General features: G+C 37.4%; 1 pseudogene; it reads left to right on the forward strand.

The window, feature by feature from the left end:
* The first annotated feature begins 7,503 nt into the window (after positions 1-7,503).
* LOC132661174 (transcription factor BTF3 pseudogene) lies at positions 7,504-7,989 on the forward strand (annotated as a pseudogene).
* Positions 7,990-14,894: the final 6,905 nt, after the last annotated feature.

Genomic DNA, 14,894 nt, shown 5'->3' on the forward strand with positions numbered 1-14,894 from the left:
AAAATACCAGTCTTCATGAAGATGCAAAGAAATGGACACTATCATGTGATCGTGGTGGTACTATAAGAAAAAGCTGTTGGAGGGAAATTTGGTTACATGTATCAAAAACCTTAAAAACGTATGTGCCTTTTGCCCTAATGATTCCATTTGTATGAATTTATGATAACAAAATCACTAGAGATTTGTACATATTTAACTTCATGAATGCATATTATACTGTTGTTTGTCACAGAAAAAAATGAGAACTTCCTAAATATGCATCAGGTTAAATATCACAATGGTAGGGGTCCCTGGCTGGCTCAGTGGGGGAAGCATGTGATTCTCAATCTCAGGGTTATGAATTTGGGCGTAGAGATTACTTAAATAAGTAAAACTTAAAAACTTTATCATAAAGGTATAAATATATATTGGCACATTATACAATCTTTATAAATGAGGTGAAAAAAAAATACTGAATGACTTAGAAAGATGTTCATAATATTTTTCACAAAATCTGAAGTTGGAAAAAAATTATAAAATATTATAATACCCCATTTGGCATAATACACATACAAAAACTATGGAAAGGTATAGATCTCTGGATCATGAGGTTACTGCTTTGCTATATTATATTTTTCTACTTTTGTATATTTTCTATTTTATTTTTACTGGGAACATTATTGATTTCAAAGCGAGAAAACAAGTTTTAAAAGAAATGACTATACACTGAACGGGTCTTGGCGAAAGACTCCCAGCTCCAGTTCCAGGTTTCAGCAGCAATCTTTGTGTAATAACTTTTTCTAGGCCTCTCCACCAGATGCTCTGAATCAGTGTTTCAGGTTTCAGTATTTTTGCAGCCAACCTTTCTCATCCTGATGCCACTGATCTTATCAGTGCCAAGATGTTTGCCCTTCCAAAGTAACCTATGCACCGTTTCGCGGGTGGCTGACACTCGAGGTCCCCATGCTATCCTGGAGCAACAGCCACACCCCACACACCACCACAGCAGCCCAGGCTCGGCTCACAAGGCCCTGATGGAAGGCATCCCCACAAGCTCCAAGTGCCTGCAAGGAAACATCATCTTTCCCCTAAAGAGATGGCCCTCCCAAACCTTGATGCCGTCTTCATCTCCTTCCTGCTGGTGTCCTGCTTTTCCACTCAGACACCTTTGCTGATTCTTCCCTCCAAAATCCCTCCCATTCACCCTGTGCTTTTCATTTCAGTGTCTCATGACAGCTCATCAGCAGCTGCTTCCTAAGGAAATCTCCCTGGTTCTGTTTCCCCTACTTAGACCTATCTTACCACTCTGAGATGGATCACCTTCAAAACTACATTTTTTCAGTAGGACACTCTATTCACAACCTCTGAAATTATTTTATGTTTGAGAGGAATAAATTCTGTCTTATTTAATCTTTCTTGAGTTGTTTTCTGTTTCATGCAACCAAACCACATCTTAAGTGATAAACCTCCTAGAGTCCAACAAGGTCATTTCCCTCTGTAGCACACCCACATAACAGCGGTTTATACGTAGGTCATCTCACTGCTCTGTGTCGTAACTGAATTATTTTCGTAGATTTCCTCCCAATCTATTGTACCAATCAGCACCTGGCACAGTACTTGCCATGTCACACCTGAAGGCTCCAATGGATTTGTGTCCTCTTTCAGACCGGCTGCATTTTGTGTCCTGACTTAAGCAGACAGTAAATGTTTTAATGACAATGGAAAATATGAACCACGTGAGACCATGTCTTATGCCCGTGCCAACCACTCTGAGCCCTGGATGCAGTAAGCTGCTTGTTTTTCCTACAAGGAACTTGAGCATTGCGGCTGGCTTCCACAGAAAACAAAGGAAAGGGAGGCATCCCCTCACCATGAGACTATAAGTTTTAAGAGCTGTGTTCCATTTTTGACTCTCCCATGAACTCCCAGGTCAGCCTGGTTGTTTTACCCCACACCATCAGACCCCTCTTAAATACCTTCTCTAAATTGATAAGACCTTTTCAAAGATAATCTGGCCATATGCATTAAAAGTGAGTCCTGAAAATAGGCATAATTATCTAACAAATAGTAAATGCCCTTTTATCAATCGTTCCTTTTTTAGGAATACATCCTAAAAAATAATCAGTGTTTCAAAGATTTATGCAAAAGATTTTTAGTAGCAACCCAAGTACCAATCAATAGAAAATTGGTTAAAAAGACAATGACATATCCAAAAATTTTAATTGAATTTAGTATTTTATAGCCATTAAATATCACATTTGTAAAAATATTTAGTGCCATGTGATGTTTAGGATATAATCTGGAAAAAAGCAAACATGAAATTACACATGAAACACATCTATGCTGTCAGTATTATCATCTGTTTGCCTACAACCCTCTGGAGAACTTCGCAGGTATAATCTGAAACCAGCCCCATACGTGGAGGACAGGAAGAGAGGAACAGAGGTAGGCCACTCCAGGTTGACAGGTAGCATTTTTAATAAGCAAAGGGAACTTAAGTATGACGCTTGCCTTGGGTGGCAGCAAGACGAGTAGATTCCCACACCTGTCCTCCAAATCTTAGAAGTTTATGAAGAGGTCCTAACTGGGCTCAGTCAGGTATACTGTGCAGTTCTCAACACAGTAAAACTATCTCAGGGTTATGTCCTTGGAGTACCCTCTGAGAGCAGGAAAGGCAAGTAGGACCCACATTCCCAGGCTGGGGTGGGGAAGATGGGCCTCCGAGTGCCCAGTGACGTTCCCATCATCCCAATTTTGCAAACATATGTGCATAATTATATGTATAGCTGGCAGGAACCTTGCCAAAATATAGACTTAATGGTGATTTTTCTTCTTTATACCTTCTCCAAATTCTCTACAATATACGTGTATTGACTTTAAAATCAGTGAAAATTAATGTATAATTATTTTGGAAATCTTTTAGGATTTACCACTTATTTTCGTTTACTCTTGGTATTTTGAAATTTTATAGTATTACCCGTTAAGTCACTAAGTAATCTCATGCCCTTCATTTTGCAGAAGCATTCTTGCATTATTTCTTTGATAACTTGATTTGCCTTTTTATTTGTGTTCAGTATCTTGAAGTTTTTTTAAAATCTAACCACCATTATGAAGACTTTTTTTTTAGGGTTTCATCCTTTTTGTATCTTTATCTGACTTTCTAGAAAATTTGCTCAACTTGCTTCCCAAGTATTCCACTGAAAGTTTTTATTAGCCATTCCTTTTTTTTTAAATGTGACATCTTTCAAAAACAAATATACATCTTGATCAATAAGCTCTTTTTTGTTGATTTTTGCCGACAATACCATAGCAGCTCACCTTGGGGACAAAACTGACAAGTTTTTGCTGTTTTCTCCCCAGTTACCCAAGGGCCCTCTTTATTTCAGAAATTTTGGTTAGGAAGCAGTCAAAGAAAAGAAAATATGGGCAAAAAAGAAGGATGGGAGTAATAAAACCTCTTAGCTCTGGTCCATTTAGTCTCCACTGTAACCCATTAAAGAGGTTTGGAAATATCTTTCTTTTGATCAGGGTTTAGATCCCAGATCTTTGTCAGTTGCTAGCGACCTGGGTTAGAAGCCAGCCTCCCTCAGCCAGTTCACTTTGGAAGAGAGATATTTGGCTAGACAGTTGGGATCACCTTCCCCAGGGAAGGCATTTTGTTACACAAACTGGTCCATGTTACAGGAATAGAGCCACAAGGATGACCAGAGGCCTCGCAGACATGTCTGTTGGGCTTCTTAAGGCTGGTAATTCCATGATAAAAAAAAAAAAAAAAAAAAAAGGGAGGGGAGCATCCTTAGGTTGTTGGGTACCAGAAGGCTCAGGAAGATCAGAGCTACAGAAATTCAAAATTCCAGGCTCCAGGCTCATGGAACAAGTGTTTATAGCTATAGGTAGAAGGGTCTTCTCCTCCACTGAAACAGTCTTGTTTAGTATTCCTGGTGACAGCCATTGCTGAGTGTTTTTTGCTACTGCTTCCTTCCTTCAATGAAATGATTATTTAACGAAGCCTTTGCTACTGACTCATTAAAGTTAAGGACTCCGAGGTAATCAAATGCAGGCATTTGACCTTGATGAACACATACTCCAACACTCTTAGCCGTTCTGGAATAGAGTCTGTGCATCTCTAGTGAGCACTTCTTGGCTGTGCTGACCCAAGATCCTTTGGAGTGCAATAGTTCAATCAGCTGAATCATTCCTGAGTCACTCCATAGTACTTCAGTTTACTCTATGTTATATATTGTTGTTTTGTTTTGTTTTAATAAAAGGTTTTACAGTTCATTCATTCTCTTCCACTTAGGAACACTTTACACTGCTAGGAAGTTTTCTTGAGCCACTTTTAGAGCAGTTTCCTTGGAGAATAACCATCCGAAAGCAAGCTCCTGATGCTCCCCCATCTCCACCCCCACTAGGGTCATGGCCTCTCCAATACATGGCCAGGTCTTCCAGCTCCTGGTATGCAAGGCTGGCATTCTTTCCTGCTGATACAGACTCCTGAGGCTCAGCCCGGGGGATTAGACAGCCCCTTGCCCTCCAGAGAAAAGGGCCAAATAAATAATAATTGAAGATGAAAGGGATTTTCACAGTTTCAACTAAGGCTAAGAAGATTACATGTATTCTAACCCTAATCACAGTGGTAGCTTTATTGCCACCAGGGTTCACAGTGAGGTCACAAGTCACTGGCAGTAAATAGGGGCCTCGGAAGAATAAGTTATGTATCAACATGCATTGTCTGCTGTTTGCTAATTAGTCAGTGCTGCCTGGCATTTATTATACAGAGAAGTTAGCAAAACTAGGAAAAACAAGATTTGGAACACTGGGCCCACAAGCATTACTGAAAAGCCTGTAATTATGGGTCCCAACAAGAGAAGTGACAGCCATCTTGGCTAAGAGAAGGAAATGTATATAGCAGACCCCTAGGACATACAAGCAGGGAGGCCAATGGGAACTCTTCACTTTGCATTCATGGCTCTTCAGACTCCACTGAAAAAGACAAATTATTTGGTCTAGTCTCAGCTCTACAACTCATTTGCAGTGTGATGTTGGGTAGTCCTTGGATCTCTCTGAGCCTCAGATATTTTAGCAGTAATAGTGATATTATCTACCCTCTGTAGTTATAAAAATCAAACTGGATAAATGGGTGAGCAATTATTTAGGAAATTAAAGAGATTACTATACAAAAGTGAGTCATGATTTCTCAGTACTCCTGTTGCCCCCACTATTAGACCAAAGGAAATCTTCTATAAGACTAAATACCAATACTCTACTATAAGACCTTTATTTGGAGCTAAAAGAACTTTATTGCCCATTCAATAAAACTGAAAGACCAAAAGAATTCAACCTCCTCTAAGAAAGCATCACTGAACATTGCCAACTAGAGTGATTCTCTAGCCACTCTAAGAGTCTATAACACATGCTACTGTTGCATTAAGCAGGCCTGAGTTCAAATTGTGACTCTCCCACTCAGTATCCATATGATCTTTGGAAAGCTACTTAGCAATGTATCTTGGAGTTTTTGTGTCTGTATCCAGTATGTAATGCAACCCCATTTTTTCTTATGGCTGAATCGTACCATTATCCCCTTTTATTGAAGGAACTCAGGCTGAGAGGCTAAGTTCCTCCTCCAAAGACACACTACATGTAAATACTGGAATTGGGATTTAAACGCAGAACCATCCAGGTCTGAGGTATTCATGCTTACCGTAAAGCAATGATGCATCATCAAAAGTTCAGAGCACATAGTAGATATTTGTTAAGTGCAGGCATAGGATACTGGTTAAGAGGTGGACCCTGGAGCCAAACTGCCTGGGTTCATTCTGGCAAGAAACTTAGTCTCTTTGTGCCTCAGTTTCTTCCCCTGTAAAATGGAGATATAGTGCAACTTTGTTAGGTTATTCTGTGTACTGAGTTAATGCATATAAATGTTTAGAGTAAGTGTTTAACAGCAATAATTTTCTGAACTTGTGCTCACCAATCTGTACTATACATATATTACTGTCTCCTTTATGAAGGAGAAAAATGTAGTCACTAAAAGGAAATAATTCTTTCTTTAACCACACTGAGACAAATAGAGATTCTTTTTAAGTTTTTAAAATTATACATTCATTCAAGTATATTTTCAAGAAGTGAGGCAAATACAGAAAGTAGAAAAAAGAAATCATTCATAATTTCATCAGCTAACAACAATCACTGCCAACATTTTACCGCATTGTATCTTATTACTTATTTCTATATTTGTTTCTCTGGAATGTATTTGTGTATGTGTAGATATGTAAATACAATTACAGTGATATCATATAGGTGCCTTGATTTCTTAATTTTAATCGTTTACATAATTGGGATTTCCTTTGTTTCAAACATGAAACATATTTCTTCCAAATAGTCATCGTCCATTGTCCCTTAAGAGCGTACTTAAGATAAAGCCCAGAAAATTATCAGTTGTGAACTCAAATAGAGCTTTTTAGACATAACATCACTAGACTTAATGAGTTTTTTCCTATTTTTAACACATTATGTATGAAGTGATATATCCCAGGAAGTGGCATGTTAAGAAAATATCATTTCCTTTTTCAAAAGATAATAAAACATCTGTGTTTCTTTTTTTTTCCATAGTGAAATAGAGGGTAATAAAAATAGTCTTCTTGAGCTATATAAATTATCTTTCATATATTTTGGGAGTTCATCCAAAATGCAAATTTCACAAAAAATCAATGTGGTCTTTGAACATAATTTCTAGCATGTGCAAATTTTCTATATCTAATTATACTTAGCACTTAACACTTCTTATCTTAAGAGCATCAAAGCATTTCACACATCTCAATAAAGACTCAAAGTTTTTTTTCAGTTTAATTAAAGATTTAATCTGGAGTGATATTCAACAAAGAAATTCTATAAAAATATCCTTTATATGATGCTACATGTAATACATGGTTAGACTCAATTTCTAGAGCACTAAAATGAATACTCTACTTCAAGATGAATATTATAACAAATGGAACCAAACAAACCCATTTATTCTCATTTTTTACCTATGATAATTTCTATTAAAATGAAATAGATTCAAATAGCTTTATTAAGTATAGTCAATTAGGTAAATAAATAGGTTTAAAAACTTTACTAAATCCTCATGCTTTTCTGTCTTTCATTTAAAAACATTCCCCTGAGGCATCTGGGTGGCTCAGTTGGTTAAGCTTCCAACTTCGACTCAGGTCATGATCTCATGGTTTGTGATCTCTGTGATCTCAGAGCCCTGTGTTGGGCTCTGTGCTGACAGCTCAGAGCCTGGAGCCTGCTTCAGAGTCTTTGTCTTCCCCTCTCTCTGCCCTCCCCCACTCATGCTGTGTCTCTCTCTGTCTCTCAAAGATGAATAAATGTTAAAAAAATAATAATAAAATAAAAATACATTTCCCCTGTTGAGCTGCCATCTTGCGTCCTGGCTCATGTGCACCTAATCGTGGCTAGTCTGCCCTAGGCCCCCTAAGCACCAACTCTAGTCCCCTGCGGTCCTATTTCTGCTCCAACCAGATGAACAAAACTATCATGAACCAAGAGAAATTCATGAAATTCAAGCACTAGTGTGCATCGGTGGAAAAGGAACCGCTCACCAAAAGAACAAAGTGGCTCATAGAACGGCTACAGAAGATGATAAAAAAACTTCAGTTCTCCTTAAAGTTAGAGGTAAACAATATCTCTCGTATTGAAGAAGCAAATACATTCACAAACCAAGGAACAGTGATCCACTTCAACAAGCCTAAAGTTCAGGCATCCCTGGCAGCGAACACTTTGACCATTCTAGGTCATGCTGAGAGGAAATGGCTGACAGAAATGCTACCCAGGATCTTAAATCAACTCGGTGCAGACAGTCTGACTAGTTTAAGAAGACTGGCTGAAGCTCTGCCCACACAATCCGTTGATGGAAAAGGACCACTTGCCACCTGAGAGAAGGAGGAGGAGGAAATTCCAGATCTTGTGAAGAATTTTGATGAAGCTTCCAAAATTGAAGCAAACTGAATGGAGTCAAGTTCTGAAGAAGACAGAACTTGAAGAAGTTCTGGGGAGCTGCTATTTTATACTAAGACTGCTTTTTAAAATTTTGTTCATGGATCTCTAATACTTTTAAGCCAAGCCCCTGGGACACTGCAGCTCTTTTCAGTTTTTGCTTAGACACAATTCATTCTTTGTAGCTAATTAAGCTGAAGAGGCCTGGGAATAAAGTTTGAAACAAGATTAATAAAGTTCTTTGCCTAGTGAAAATAATAATAAATAAATAAATAAATAAATAAATAAATAAATAAATAAATTTTCCCCCTGTCATTTTTTAAAAATAGTTTTCAGCCCTCTGTGGTTACTATTTTGGATATCTAATTGCTCTTTCTCAGCCAACATCTCAAAGATATGCCTGGAAAGTGGCAGTGGACATCATCCCAATTGGACAGTGATATGTACTTCTAGAGTCAGAAAGAGAAACTACCTATGCAGCCATCTAGGAAGGGAAGAATGTACAGATCTCATAAAGAGTATTAGTATTTATATTCTTTCTTAGGTCATTCAAAGAGCATCTGATCTGGAGTGTTTATGCTAAGGAGTATCTGTTAGAATTTCAATATAATCTTGGAAAATGAAAATGTAGCCATTAGCATGTTTACCTGGAAAGGAAGTTAGGAACTTAGAAAGCTGGAACAGAAAGAAGGAAAATAGAAAATGAGGTAGGGAAGGAAAGAAGGTGAAAGAATAGAGGGCAGGTAAGAAAGAGGAAAGAAAGAAAAAAAGTGGAAAAGAGGAAGCATTCACTATACTACTCTGTGCCAAGACTTTTGCTAGCCTTGTATCATTTAATTATTATTCTAACCTTGAATAATGGTATTACCCACATTTTTATAAAGGAGAAATTGAGGCTCACAGGATAGCTTCATTTCGTAATTAACACAACCTGTAAGTAATTGAGTTGGAGATTAAACCCAATAGTATCTGACCTCAAAGCCTCTATTTTTTTCCAATATATCACATTACCATTCTAGAAATTGCCTGAATGCTATATGAGCTTATGTCCGATTTATGGAAGTAGCTCAATCTGGCTTTTTTCTAGCACACTGAAGAGTGTCTGATACACAGCAGACATTCAGAAAACATTTGTTGACTGAATCAGTGAATGAATAAATGATTCCTGAAAGCAGAAAAAAGAAATAGGAAAATGAGCTTCTGTTGTTATGAAGGAAATGAAAGGAGGCAGACACCAGAAGATGAGAACAAGGCTTAGCTCTATTTTGACCTTGGAAAGAAAGTACGACTGTTTGAATTTAGCTGAAGACATGAATTCAGAATGAGTATCGCCAAGAAGAATAGTTTGGGCTCAGATGATCTGTAAGATAGAAAAAGCAAACAAACAAAAAACAGGAGTCAAGTTTAAAACAGAGACTAATCTGTTGATTTTCTTTTGTTCTAGGGAAATTCAAAGGTGTGGTCATAGGTTCTGAGGCCTTAGGGGATCATCACAGACCACATTCCTACTACAAGATTAACCCTCAAAGAAACATGAATTGCAAGGGCTTCTTCAGACCTTAGCCTGCCTCCAAACTCCTATCTGATATATGTTGAGGCCTTACCACTTGGGCAGAGCTGAATCTCCCAGTATGCAACCTGATACATCAAATGCTTTACTGGAAACTCAAGCATTCAACATTAAGACTTGCTTTACTCAAAGAGATAACAGGAAGGTAGCAGGAGGTGATGCTATGTTAAAGACTGTTTGTTGATTGTAATGGAAAATCCATTTGGCAACTCTACTGATTACAATGTTTGACATAGCAAGTAGCAGAAAATCCAACTAAAACAACCTTTGACAATAAAAGGAATGTTAGCTAACATAGTTGAAAAGTCGAGTCATGTGGTGAAACTTGATCATGAAACTTGAAGAAGGATGTCAAGAATTCCATTTTGTTGGTTTTCCTACTCTATCTTCCACAGTATTGGCTTCTATGCAGAAATTAGTTACCTATTCACCAAAGTTTTCAGCCCCTTCTCCTTTAGACACAACTACCCTGTATGTATTCCCTACCCTCCTTACAGTTAGGTCTGGCCATGTGACTGAGTTCTGGCTAAGAAGAGGTGGGCAAAACTGACATGTCTACTTCTATGCACAGCCCATGCATGATTCTCCATGCTTTCTCCTCCCACAAGCTAATGGAGAAAAGCTTCAAAATCTTAGGAGCCATCTGTGGAAGATGGAAAGCCTGGGTTGGTGCAATCTGAAGGAAAGATACCTGCTAATGAAGAATACTCATTTTGGACTTCATGGGAAAGGGAAATAAATTCTAATGTTCAAGCCATTGTATTAATTTATTGATTTACTCTAAAATATTGATACCAGAAGCAGAAGGAGGCCCCAAGGATGACCTAAACTTTATAAAGTTGGTTTAGCTGTTTAGTTTTAGTTAAGTTAGTTGTTGATAGAACACACTTGAAAACTGGTGATCCATATTATGTGATAAAAAACATTTGATGAAACAAATGCTTCAGTAATTTGAAAGGTATGTTATGAGCCTATAGCACTCAGAGAAGTGGTTGAAAAGATCCTTAATCTTAGTACGTGTTGCAACTGTTTGTTGCTTTTCACAAGTTACTGAAAGAAAGAGATCAGCTTAAATACTTATTTCTCAATTAGAAATCAAAGGTAATTTATTGATTCCAGAATTTAGGGCCCCAAAAGACTGAAAAAGATACTTATTATAGACCTCAAATAGCAAAAAGTAAGATTGAAAGCAGCTTAACACAACAGTAGCCTAGTAATGGGTGACATTCCTACAGATTCCTTCAGATGGTTTCCAGGCTTTGTTAAGTTGAGAATAAGAGATACGTAGATGAGAAAGCACAAAACTGAATCAGGCTTTAGACTGGTGTCTAGAAAAGAATGTTGGTGTATCTACAGTCAGATGAAACTGACTGGATGCAAGTAGATCTACTTATTTTTGAGGAAATTGAATTGCTGAAGAGGCCATGAACCGATACTAAAAATGTCTTGAACACTCATGTCTCAAACATATACAGGCCCCCAAGTCTCATGAACAGAAGTATGAAAGTTGTGCAACCTTGAAGAAAGGACTTTTCCCCCAAACGAACTTGCTGAAAGATAGTGGAGGATAATTAATAGGAAGGTAACCCCCAGGAGAGGAGTCAGGACATGCGAAAAACAAAAGATGAAATGTTTTCAGAAAGCAGAATAAACATCAAATCAAGGAATCTCCTCCATTTGTTAGCAAAGAGGGACTGCACAATGCCTGCCTGACAGAATGTACTTCATTGGCAAGGACCACACACACTACAGTAGAATCCCACTCTTTTCTTTGTCAGAATGGAAGTTTTAATTGCAATTATCCTATCCCTGCTCCAATACCTTCTACTGGGTGGGCATGGGAGAGCAAAAATATTTTTTTTTACTTTATATGCTGCAAAATTATTAGAGGTGGAATTCAGATTTCATAGTGAGAAAAAGTGTCACCTGAAGATCATAAATACCTGGATGGCTGTGTCTCTCGACATGGAATAAATGTCTTTTTTTAATGTGAGAGGAAGAGTAAATGGGTATTTGGTGCCCATAAATGTACAACGTGGTAGAAGTTGGTGAGCCATTCACCAAAATCATTTCCTGTTTTTCCCTGAGATTACAGCTTGACTATTATTTTCCACTGGGCTTTCAGTCAGATATAACCATGTGACCTACAAACATAGGGTAATGTTACAGATGTGAGCAACAACTTCCAGAGTTGACTCATAAAATTACCTACACATAATCCTTCATATTCTTTCTCTTTCCACAGCTTGATGGAAAAAAGCACAGAGATTTTGCAAGCTATATGTCGAAAATGGAAGAGCCACCAGATGTAAGGAGCTCAGGCACTTCAACTTCTGACTGGAATGGAGTAAAGGGATCAGATTTACTCTCCTTCCTGAAACTATCAATACACGACAAAATACTTAAAACAATGGTTTATAAGGCATATAAAAACCATATATGCGTATGTGTGTGTATGTGTGTGTGTATAATCATTATGTTGTACACCTTAAACTAACATAGTGTTACATGTCAATTGTATCTCAATAAAACTGGAGAAAGGGATAATAAAAAGATCAGAGCTTCTAGGTGAAAACTACACTAGATGACATTAAAAAAATAAGTTTATTTTGAGAGAGAGAGTGAGGAGGGGATGGGCAGAAAGAGAGGAAGAGAGAGAATCCCAAGCAGCTCCATGCTGTCAGCACAGAGCCCAACATGGGCCTCAATCTCACGAACTGTGAGATCATGAGCTGAGCTGAAATCAAGAGTAAGATGTTTAACCAGCTGAACCACCTAGGTACCCCCACACTAGATGATATTAACAACCAATTTCAGGAGAATGTATTAGTGAATTTGAGTCCATAGCAACAGAAACTAACCTAAATAAAAACAGAGAGAAAAAAATTGAAATAAATAGGAATGTAAAATACAGCAAATGCTGTGGAAAATAATTTAGCAGTTTCTTAAAACTTTAAACATACACCACCCACACGATCCAACTGCTCCTAGATCTTTACCCATGAGAAATGAAAGCATATGTCCATCAAAGACCTATATGTGGATGTACATACCAGCTTTATTTGTAATAGCTCAAAACAGGGAACAACCCAAATGTCCATCAACCACTGAATAGGTAAACTGTGGCATATATCCCTACAATGGTATATTACTCAGCAATAAGAAGGAATTAAATATGGATACATGCAATAACATGTGTGTGCCATATATATATGCCATATATATATATATATATATATATATATACTATATACATATATAACATATATATACATACACATATGTATATATATTACATATACATATACATATACATATACATATATATTACGTATATATGTATATAAATTCTAGAAAATACAAACTAATGCATAGTAACCAAAAGCAGAATAGTGGTTGCCTAGGGAAAGGAGGAGAGAATGAGAATGGCTTGACAGGAAGAATTACAAAAGAGCACAAGGAATCTTTTAGGGGTGATGAATATGTTAATTTTCTTGATGTGGTGATAGTTTTACAAGTATATACATATATCAAACTTATCTACTTCTGAGGAACCTGGGTGACAGTAGGTTAAGTGTCCCAACTCTTGATTTCGGCTCAGCTCATGATCTCACGGACATGAGATCGAGCCCCAAATTAGGCTCTGTGCAGGATGTGAAGCCTGCTTAAGATTCTCTCTCTCTCCCTCCCTCTCCCTCTCTCTCTCTCTCTCTCTCTCTCTCTCTTCTCTGTGTCTCTCCCCTACTCATGCTCTCTCTTGCCCTTTCTCTCTCCAAACAAAACAAGACAAAACAAAACAAAACAAAACAAAAGAACTTAAATAATTGTATACTTCAAATGCAGTTTATGGTGATGTATATTAAATGATGTAAATAATGTAAATTTTTAAAAATGTTAAGGATCCTAATCCGTGAAAATATGGAAAGCAATTAAAACACTTAGTCTTTATGTAAGTTATAAACAAACCTGTATTGTATTGTATTTGAGCCATTTCTGCCTGTTTGTATGTTATATCCTAAGCAATATTGCCTCTAATTAGTGTTTGTCCCAAGACCTCATAGTCGCATGATATTAACTTGGAGTCAATAAGACTATATGCTTTCTTATCCATGTCTGATGGGACAGAGTATCTTTTTTTTAGTAGCTTCCATTGAAGAAAGAAATTATATTTCTGAGAGCCTCCATTGTATTTTATGAGTTTAAATTGATTCATGCTGTGCTACTCTTCATCTCAGGGTTTTGAGTTTGAGCCCCATGTTAGGTATAGAGATTACTTAAAATAAAATAAAATCTTTAAAAAATTTATTTATGCTACAAGATCTAAGTGAATGATGGTCAACACCATCATAGACAATTGTGTAGATTATGCCTTGAACAGGGACACCCAATCAAAGGAAATAAAAATGAGACCTCAAACCCAGCATATTCCCTGCTTACCAAATTATGCAATCTGATGGTGGGCTACATTCACCTGGAGAAAGGGGCACCTTCTTCTAATTGCCCAGAGCTGACACACAACCTTGTGTAGACTCTGATGTTGGTGGTCAGGCAGATAGACTCTAATAGGAGAAGGGAAGGGAACTGAATGCTAGCTAGGGGCAAAGTGAACCAGAAAAATGGAGTTATAATTGTTGGGATGGCTATCATTCATTTATTACATTTCTATATATCTTTTCCAACACCCTAGATGAAAGCAATCCCACTTAATTGAAATCTTACACAATTTTATCTTATAAAAAATCTTACATTGATTACAACTTTCTACATTGAATTATAATTAATTACATGCATGTAACAAATTAGGAATACAACCACAGAGAGAGCCAAGGTTGAAGGACTGTGAATCAAAACTCCTGTGGGACTGAATGAAGACAGCATTTTTTGGCCAACACAGGAAAAGCTGGTATAATTAGAAAGAGTTCCAGCAATATTTATATTTTGAGTGGAAAGTACTTAGGTGGCAAATGCTACTATGCCACCTCCTTTTCTCTCAAAACAAGAAATGAAATGAATTCTTGAGCATGCGGTGTGTTATATCCCACAATGACCAATAGTGAGAAAATGTTTTGATGGGTGCAGTGCCCCAGGAGGTTTCCTAGACACTTTTGAGATGCAGCAGAGAAGTCCTGTTAAATCCAGGAGCTCAAACGTAGGAGTAAATGAATCATCTAGAGAACCAAATTAAAAATCAATGCTGCCACTCACTCCTGTGCCCTGGTTTGTGTTTTTGTTTCTATCAGTTTGGTGTTATGTGATGGCTCAAAGCTATAATAGCATTATGTTAGTAGGTCTTGTTGAACTCAAGCTCAGCTGGTAGAAGAACAGTTAGTTCAGGATGCAAGCAAAC

Source organism: Panthera onca, chromosome D1 (genome assembly GCF_046562875.1).
Source record: "Panthera onca isolate mPanOnc1 chromosome D1, mPanOnc1 haplotype 2, whole genome shotgun sequence".
NCBI classification, from domain to species: Eukaryota; Metazoa; Chordata; class Mammalia; order Carnivora; family Felidae; genus Panthera; species Panthera onca.